The sequence below is a fragment of the Rhinopithecus roxellana genome, chromosome 15 (assembly GCF_007565055.1).
Source record: "Rhinopithecus roxellana isolate Shanxi Qingling chromosome 15, ASM756505v1, whole genome shotgun sequence".
Classification (NCBI taxonomy): Eukaryota; Metazoa; Chordata; class Mammalia; order Primates; family Cercopithecidae; genus Rhinopithecus; species Rhinopithecus roxellana.
Window position 1 is genome coordinate 57,053,950 of NC_044563.1, and position 8,621 is coordinate 57,062,570.

Consider the following 8,621-nt stretch of genomic DNA (forward strand, 5'->3'; position numbering starts at 1 on the left):
TCTGACCCTGTCTTTTGGAGTCTCATTCTGTTCATGGCCCACATGAGCTAATGGCTGTGCCACTGTTTTCCTAAAGTGTCAAGTGTGGGATTACAGTTTTTAATAATGTGTCTTCTTGGAGAGAGGACACGGTAGAGGGGTGGTGCAGCAAAGGCTGGGAGGGACGCCGAGGGTGGGGGCTGGGGATGGGGTAAGAGGGAGAGGCAAATGCGGGATGAGAGCAAGCCCCTGCCCGGCTGTGGATAATTTGGAAGAAGGGCCCTGCTCCCCAAAGACTTTGCAACACTGCCCCCTGGGGGCTGGAGAGGAAGCCTGTGCCCTGACTTTTCCTCTGAGACTTCAGTCAGGGAGGGGACCTTGAAGGATCACTGTCCAGAGGCTGAACTGGGTGGGCCAGAAGAAACCCAGCTAGGGCAGTCATCGCCTGCCTGCCTTCCCCACCTGTCCATTCCACTTTACGAGCCTCTCAAATCTGCAGCCCTGTCCTGGTCTAGCCCACCACCGCTCTTGTCTGGGCCATGCTCTGGCCTCTTTCCCACCTCCAGTCTCACACCAGCCCATCTTCCTGCAAGCCAGAGGGAACTTTCTAACCCTTAAATCCTACCATGCCCCATTCTGTGTAAAACTCTGACCCAGCTCCCAGTGCCCTCAGGAGAGACCATCCTTCTCAGCCTGACACTGGGGTAGGACTTTTTGGGTGTGACTGCTGGCTTCCCCCCTTGGTAGCTGTGTTACTTAATTCTTACTTTGCACTTTTTTTTTTTTTTTTTTTTTTTTTTGAGACAGAGTCTTGCTCTATCTCCCAGGCTGGAGTGTAGTAGCATGATCTCAGCTCACTGCAGCCTCTGCCTCCTGGGTTCAAGCAATTCTCCTGCTTTAGTCTCCTGAGTAGCTGGGACTACAGCTGTGCGTCACCACACCTGGCTAATTTTTGTATTTTTAGTAGAGACAAAGTTTCACTATGTTGGTCAGGCGGGTCTCGAACTCCTGTCTTCTGGTGATCCACCCATCTTGGCCTCCTAAAGTGCTGGGATTACAGGCGTGAGCCATGGCGCCCAGCCTGCAGTACTTTTTTAAATTGTAAAGTATATATAACATAAAATGTTAACATAAAATTCAGTGGCATGAAGTACATCTACATTGTTGTGCAACCACCCTCACCCTCCATCTCCATACCTCCCTCATCTTTCCAAACGGAGACTCAGATTCATGTGTTCTTCATTCCACCTCTGTTTCCTCATCTGACGGATGGAACTAATCACTCAGTGTGCGTTGCACGTGCTTATAGGTGGGTAATAGGTATTCAGGTAATGCTATGATTGTTTTCTTCTCTTGAGGAAGTTGCTCTGGAAAGTCAGTGCAGCAGCACTGCACGGAGTGGTCTCTAGAAACCCACAGCCCACCGCCGCCCGGCTTCATTTCTGTGGCTCGGGCACATTTTCTGAGAGCTACTGGGGAAGCATGCCGCCCATCTCATCTGGGAAGATGAGTCACTTCCTCTGCTGATGGGTTATGAGCCTAGGGATGGGGAAGGCAGGAAGCAGAACACAGGCAGCGGCTTCTCGGCTGGTCGGGGCCTCCGTAGCGGCTCACATAAGAACCATGTGGCCAGGTGGATTCTCTCTGGTGTCTGGACAGGGTAGGACACCCTAACTTGCCTGTGTGCCAACTCTCTCAGGAGGGGCCTGGAGCAGGCTAACTTCCTTCCATCAGTGCTGCTTATTCAGAGCACATCAGTTCGCTTTTTGCTTGATTCTCTCCTTTTCACATCACACTCCCAACACATCACTCCCCACCATTCTGCGCACACACTTCCAAGATTCACTCACTCCAACTCTTCCTGGCATGTGCGTCTAAAATCATCTCACCTTCTAAGTGGCACTGTCCTTGTTTAAATGCATGTCCTTTTTTTTTTTTTTTTTTTTTTTTTTTGTCCCCTAGGTGGAACTAGGGGAGAGACCAGGTTTCAGGCATCCCTGATGGATCCTGGTTTCTGGCCTGCTCTCTGACCAGGGGAGCAAGTGGATTTATCCAGCAAACAGGCTGAATGGTGGTGTCAGAATCAGAGCTGGGTCCAGACAGGATGCTTAGAGGGCCACAGAATCTCCTCCTAAGAGTCCTTCTGCTGGGGACTCCAGTTTCTTCAGTTAAAGACACCAACCATCCTCCAGAAAGAGCCAGCAGTGGCAAGCAATCAGCTTAAGCAAACCAGTCAAGTCTTTGGAGTAGCTTAGGCTGGAACTCGGCCAACATTAGTTGCGTGGTATGGGCAGATACTTCATTTTTCTAAGTCTCAGCTTCTTCTTCAAAATGGATGCAACGATTACGACTAACACTCATTATTTGCTAAGCACTATTCTAAGCACTTGTATCAGCTCAGTTAATGCTCCCAACAACCTATTATAACCCCCAATTTACAGATGAGGAAACTGAGGTACAGAGAGACCTGCCAAGGTCACACAGTTGGTAAGAGGCAGACCAGGATCTTAACTTAGACAATCTGGCCCCAGAGTCCAAGCCCCTGAGACGGCACTTAACCGTCTCAAAGGGCAAATTTGAGGACTTGGTCATCATCCACTGGTCCCTAAGCCATGAGGTTGAATACGGAACGAGCCAAGTACTAAGCTGCTGCCTTTGACTGACCCTGGGCATTTTACTTTCCTTGTTAAATCTCAGGTTTCCCTCCTACAACAGGAGGGGCTTGAACTCCAGCTCCGGTTCAGCAAAGAGCTCACCATTTGCCTGGAAACCTGCCCCTCCCAGGTCCCTGTTCTGAGCCCCTCCTGTCTCCTCAGAGTCAGCCCCCATCCCCACAGCCTGTGTGGCAACTCTGCCTCATATTCCTCTGTCTCTTACTCCCTCTTTTCCCTAAATTCAAAGCCCACTCCTTGTTCCTGTGGAACCCTGCACAGCTTCCTTAATCTTCTGTGACTCCTGTCTCCCCAGTTCTAATCCATCCTCCACATTCTAATGGAGCCATCTTTCCAAACACTAATCTTTTTTTTTTTTTTTTTTTTTTTTTTTTTTTTTTTTTTTTTTTTTGACAGGATCTTGCTCTGTCATTCAGACTGGAGTGCAGTGGTGCCACCCTAGCTCACTGCAGCCTCAAACACCAGCAATCCTCCAGCCTCAAGCTTCCCAAGTAGCTGGGACCACAGGCTTGCACCATCATGCACAGCTATTTTTTTTTTATTTTTATTTTTATAGAGACAGAGTCTTGCTATGTTGCCCAGGCTGGTCTCAGACTCCTGGGCTCAAGTGATCCTCCCACTATGGCCTCCCAAAGTGCTGGGATTACAGGTGTGAGCCACCGTGCCCAGCTCCAAACCCTAATCTTATTGTGCCCAGCCTTTCTCCTCAGAGCAAAGCCTATTTCTTAGCCTAACATTTGCTGCTCATCACCACACACCTATAACCTACCTTACACTTTCATCCCTGGCGCCTGCGTATGCACAGTTCCCTCAGCTCAAATGCCCTTCCTGCCTTTTACCACTGGATTAGCACAGATCCATCCTTCACGTGGTAAGGACGACCTCCAATCCCTCCCAGCACCACCCAAGTGTTCTCTGCTTCCTCCTGAAAGAATACGTATGTGCTCACAGTCATATTCTAGCTTTCCACGTGTCCTTGGCTAATGAGCATCGAGCTGGCTGGACGTTCCCTCGGGGAGCTTCCCATCAGCCAGTCCCTCTGCCTGCAGCCTTCCTCCTGTTCATTCATCTGAGCTGCTCCAATGCTCCAACGCAAATGGAGTTTTTCTTCCCCTTCTCAGACACTGGACTAAGAATGGGGGCAACCCAGGGTCACCTGTCACAGGACTGGCATAATCCCAAAGAAGCTGAGTGCGAGAGTCTCAGGCTTTGCAAGGTGAGAAGCCTTCCAGGGAGTGGAATCTCTGTGGCTGTGGTGGCGAATGAACTGAGGCACTTGATTTGCAAAGCGCTCTCACATAGAGCAGCTCGCTAAACTTCACTCAAGCCAATATTGCCATGATTATTACCCCCATTCACAAAGAGGAAACAGAGGCAGAGAGAAGTGAAGTCATGCGCCCAAGGACACACAGGCCGTATGTGGAGCTGAGATTTGAGAACAGTGCATTTGGCCACCAAAGCTGATGCCCTTACGCTGGGGCCACACTGCCCCCTGGTGGCAGCGAGGATGGTGGCGGTGATGAGTATGTACTAAAAAAAAAAAAAAAAAAAAAAAAAAAAAAAAATTAGCCAGGCGTAGTGGCAGGTGCCTGTAATCGCAGCTCCTCGGGAGTCTGAGAGAATTGCTTAAACCGGGAGGCAGAGGTTGCGGTGAGCCAAGATCACGCCACTGCACTCCATCAGCCTGGGTGACAGAGTGAGACTCCATCTCAAAAAAAAAAAAAAAAAAAAAAAAAAAAAAGAAATACCTGATGATCAATCCTCCATTTTGCAGAAGAGAAAACAGGTTCTCAGAGAGCTAAATGCCAGGCTTGAATCCAAATTAGTCTGGCATCAAGATCAGAGCATTTAACCACGATATTGCCTCCCGGTCTCATTCAATGGGGAACAAACACTTCTACAGTCTCAATACCTTCACAAAATTCCCCCACCACTCCAGCCTTAAGTGAGGGTAGGCCCTCCCCCTGGAGCGCCAAATCTGCACACTGACCTTTATTACACTCTTTTTACTCTCTTGTCTCCCACTCAATGCCCTGGGAGCCCAGATACTGGCTTCAGAAGCTCTCCTCCTCCTCCTCCTCTATTAACCATCCTCTCCCTCTCCCATTCCTTCAGCCTCTCTACTGGCTGCTTCCTACCCATGAATGGTGGGAAATATGCTCAAATATCTCAAATTTTTAAAGTACAACAAAATTCTCCCTGACTTCCTGCTATGGTCTGAATGTGCTCCCTCAAAATCCGTATCTTAAAACTTGGCCAGGTGTGGTGGCTCACACCTGTAACCCCAGCATTTTGGGAGGCCGTGGTGGGAGAATTGCTTGAGGCCCAGAGTTCAAGACCAGCCTGTGCAACATAGTGAGACCCTGTCTCTACAAAAATGGAAAAAACTAGCCAGGCATAGTGGCATGCGCCTGTAGTCCCAGCTATACAGGAGGCTGAGGTGGGAGGATCACTTAACTCCAGGAGTTTGAGGCAGTGAGCTATGATGGTGCTACTGCATTCCAACTGGTGCAACAGAGTGAGACTTTAATCTAAAAAAATTAAATGAATGCATGAATGAATAAATAAATTAAAATTTAAAAGGTCAGACATGTTCTCAGCTCCCACCTACTTGGGAAGCTAAGGCAGGACGATTGTTTGAGGCCAGGGGTTCAAGATCAGCCTGGGCAACAAAGCAAGATCCTGTCTCTACAAAAAAAAAAAAAATTTCTTCTTTTTTTTTTCAATAAAGCCAACCTAACCTCTAGGGTGATGGTATTTAACGGTGGGGACTTTGGGAAGTGATTAGGTTGTAAGGGTGAAGCCCTCTTGAATGAGATTACATCCCTTATAAAAGAGGCCGAAGAGAGCTTGTTGGTCCCTTCCACCATGTGAGGACACAACTAGAAAGTGCCATCTATGAAGCAGAGAGCAGCCCTCACCAGACACCGGATCCACTGGCACCTTGATCTTGGACTTCCCAGCCTCCAGAACTGTGAGCAATGAATTTCTGTTGTTCATAAATGACCCAGTTTAAGGTATTTTATTATAAAACCTTGAACTGACTAGGACACATCTCATCAGTCTCCAACCATCCACATCTCTCTCTCTCTCTCTCTCTTTTTTTTTTTTTAAGACCACAGAAGCCTGACCATTCTGTTTAATTATCTCTAATAATCCTTAAAAATCAGCACACAAATCCATTCCAGGTAGCTTTGCCTCTCCATCTGCTGTGGTGGCATTTGTCCAGACGCCACTACCCCCCTAAGAGTGGGTCAACCTGGGGGAGCAAGGCCTAAGAAAGGAAAGGAAAGGTAAGGAAGGGAAAGGCCCCCTAGCGTCTGCCCCACAGCCCTGGGATAGGCACATATTTAGCCTGGCCTGAGACAGGGCAGGAAGAGGCCACAGGGCTGAGTGCAGGGACAAAGGGGCCAGGGTCCCAAGTGTCCGGGCCCCCAGCTACCCACCCCATGTCTGTTTTTGGTTTTGTCATTAAAAAAATAAAGTGACAAATACTGGTGGAAACCAGTTGTTGCACTGTATTCTGTTAAAAATACGGACCAAGGGCATAGAGAGTCTCCTCTTCGGCAGGTCCTGCTTCACAGGATGTCTGCCCGCTTGCCCCGCACACGGCTTCGAGCCTTGGTCCGGGCTTTGAAGGCGGCAGCATTGTACAGGTGCTTCCTGAAGCGTGGAACCTTGCAGGCCTTCAGGGCAGTGGCATCCAGCACCAGCACAGGGCCCAGGCCAAAGATGTCACGGAGTAGCTCATTGCTCTGGAGGTGGTGGTGCATAGCTGAACCCAGCACTTCCTTGACGGCAGTGTAGATCCGGTGCCCAGCCCAGCTGTCCCGGTAGAGCACCTCAAAGCCGAAGCGCAGTATCTCTTCTTCACGTTCACCGCCCTCCACGGAGTGCAGCACGGCGCGGAAAGTAGAGCACTGGCGCCGGCGATCGGCCTTGGCACGGTACTTGTTACTGTCAGTGACCAGACAGAGTGCGCAGGACACTGCAGAGGGCCTCCATGTCCTCGTAAACAAACACCTCCTCAAGGTCCCGGGCAAGCTCAAAGAGCAGTGCAATGGTTTCACCGGCAGCGATCCGCAGGTTCACACTTTCACTGGACAAGAGCTGGGGCAGCCGGGGCAGCTGCCTGTCAAGGATGTGGCTGATTTGGGTGCTGGGGGAGATGGTGAGCAGCAATGCCCAGGACTGCAGGGCAGCACAGAGCAGGCCATGCAGGCTGGCAGGAACCACAGGAGTTGTGGAGCTGCCCAAGCCATAGAACCGGCTGAAAACACTTTCTAAGTAGGCAAGGCAAGAGACCAGGTCCTGGATGTTGGCAGCAGCCACGTAGCAGCCCAGGCCAAGAGCAGAAGCACAGTGGAGCCGGGCAGCAGGGCTAGCTGTGCTGTCACTGAGCACAGAGACCAGCAGAGGCTGCAGGCTGTGGAACAGCTCCTCACCCTTGGGTTCAGGGCCCAGCTGCACGCAGAGCAGGCCTAGCACAGCAGCAGGCAGGGCTTGTTCCTCTCCCTTCCCTTTCTTGAGGCACTTTTCCAGGGCATCAGCTAGTGTGAGGCGGCGCTCCAGCAAGAAGTCAGGGAGTAGGCGCGACGCCAGGGCCAGGCGCAGGCTCTCGAGAGCACCCTGCCGGGTCTTGGCACTCTTGTCTGTGAGGCAGTCCACATACTCCTTCAGCTTTTACTCAAGGTCTTTCTGCTGGCCCTGCTCATCCACGACATCCCCCGCAAGGCTGTCCTCTGCAGTGGTGCTGAGAAGGCTGGGGCATTCACTGGCGGTGCTGCGGACCTCACTGGCTGCCTCATCATCACTGGAACCCGAGTCAGCTTGGGTACTGCTCCGGGCACCTCCTCCACGGCGCGGACCACCCTTCCGGAGTGTGTTGCCCTTACAGGCGCGAGGCACGCCGGGAACCGGGCGCGGGGGGCGCGGGGGGCGCGGGGGGCGCGGGGTCAGGGACCCGGTGAGTGTGGGCTCCCGGACGGCGAGACGCTGGCCGGTGCGCTGCGCTGAGACTTGGCCAGACCACCGGCGCCACACGCCGCGCCCGCCACCATCTTCGGGAGGCGCCCATCCACGTCGTCTCTTTACAGGCAAACATCTTGAAGACGTTATCTATTCTCTCTCCATTTACTCACTCTCAACCTTCCTTGCTCACTGTTCCACTGGCCTGTTCGCATCTGGGGCACCAGTTCACACCTGGGGCACCCTTCATCACTGGACCCCACAGACACTTTTCATCTAGTTCTTGTCCTCTTGGGCACATCTGCAACATTTGATGCTGCTGACCACAGCTGCCCTAGGGAGCCTCTGTGATATTACACTCTCCGGGTTTTGCTTCGTGCTCTCTAGCTGTTGTTTCTCAGTATCTTTTGCAGACATTTCTTTTTCTGCCTCAGTCTCATGTTGTTTTCCCCCCAAGGTTCTGTCCTTCTCACACTACACTCTCTCCCTAGGTGATCTTGTTCGCTGTCGTTAGTATATGCTTCCCAAGTCTTCGCCTGCATCTACTCTTGTCTCCTGAGCTCCAGACATCAGTCAACATCACCACCATGTCTTGTCCCCCAAACCAGAATACTGGGCATCATCTTGGACCTTTCCATAATCAGTTGTCAAATTCTGACTATTCTACCTCTTGAAGATTCTCCAAATTTTTTTTTCCTCACTATGTTGCCCAGGCTGGAATGCAGTGGCTTGATCTCGGCTTACTGCAACCTCTGCTTCCCAGGTTCAAGAAATTCTCCTGCCCCATCCTTCCAAGTAGCTGGAATTACAGGCATGTGCCACCACACCTGGCTAATTTTTATGTTTTTAGTAGAGGTGGGGTTTCACCATGTTGGCCAGGCTGATCTCGAACTCCTGGCCTCAAGTGATCCACCCGCCTCAGCCTCCCAAAGTGGGATTACAGACGTGAGGCACCATGCCCAGCTAGATTCTCTAAGCTTTTATAGTTAAGAGGTATGGCTT

The 8,621-nt window shown here is 51.1% G+C and overlaps 1 pseudogene across 1 annotated transcript; it reads right to left on the reverse strand.

The window, feature by feature from the left end:
- Positions 1-6,229: 6,229 nt before the first annotated feature.
- On the reverse strand, positions 6,230-7,724 carry LOC104665199 (annotated as a pseudogene). The gene has a single exon (XR_004053638.1). The product of XR_004053638.1 is annotated as an interferon-related developmental regulator 2 pseudogene (transcript).
- Between the last annotated feature and the right edge of the window lie 897 nt (positions 7,725-8,621).